The following is a 1,036-nucleotide window of genomic DNA, read 5'->3' on the forward strand; positions in this document are numbered from 1 at the left end:
CTCTGCCTCTGCGCCACAGCCGCCCACTTCTGTTATGATTTGGCACTATACAAATAAAATTGAATTGAATTAATTTGAATTTGTGATGCTGTGTGACAGCTGTGGATGTTTAAAACATTCAGAGACAAAACAGATGTGCTACAAACAGAATATCAGTAAAGAATGTGGTCTACACCTGCTTTATATGAAAATTATCAGTTTTATTTATATAGCCTAGCATCAATACGCTGATGTTTCTGTACAAACCTGGATTAGTCACTAACATGTCACGATTATTGATACAATTCAGACATTAATTCAAGAAATTACCAACAATTACAAAATCTTAAATGTTGTGTTCTGTAAACAGTTGTGAAATTGCAAAGCAAAATGAAAACTGGAAAAGTCAACTGTATATCGAACAGGTGTTTTGGTGATTTCAGTGTGTTCTGTAATATTTACGGGCCTAGGCTGGCAGTTAAAGAGAGAGGCTTATTTAACACTGATACTGTATATGTAAATATATCTTTTATCATGGAGTGGCTTTGTGGCTTCTTAATCTTTGGCTTGAGACTTGTTCGGTTGGCACAGCGTGAGACAGAGTCTGACAGCTGCTGACACTCTGAAAGTGTAACCCGATTACACTGATAATGTTGTTCAGTGGAATACTTTATTCCTCCAACAGCCATCAGAGAGATGATGGAACCAGGTGATGGAAAGTTTTCTCTTCATGATTTAATGGAAGCTCCAAGGTTATTAGTACAGTAATAAAACAAAAAGTAAATGCAATGTGAAACAATGATACAATTCTGTGATTAAAAGTTAATATTTTACCATGACAAACTGATCACAGAGCGCTATATTTATCTTGTTTATAGTCCACCATTATCGCAAATTTTAACCTTCCTGTCCAGGGTGTCGCTGTTGTGCCAAATCAAAGAGAGCATTACAGCTAACGAAGGCATCATGACCAACAAATGACAAACAATAACAGCAATTATCATTTGAAATTGAAACAAAAATGTACTGTAAATTTTTATTCAGGGTTTACTCTGCT

Source organism: Morone saxatilis, unplaced genomic scaffold (assembly GCF_004916995.1).
Source record: "Morone saxatilis isolate NCDOM2014 unplaced genomic scaffold, NCSU_SB_2.0 Contig15, whole genome shotgun sequence".
NCBI classification, from domain to species: Eukaryota; Metazoa; Chordata; class Actinopteri; family Moronidae; genus Morone; species Morone saxatilis.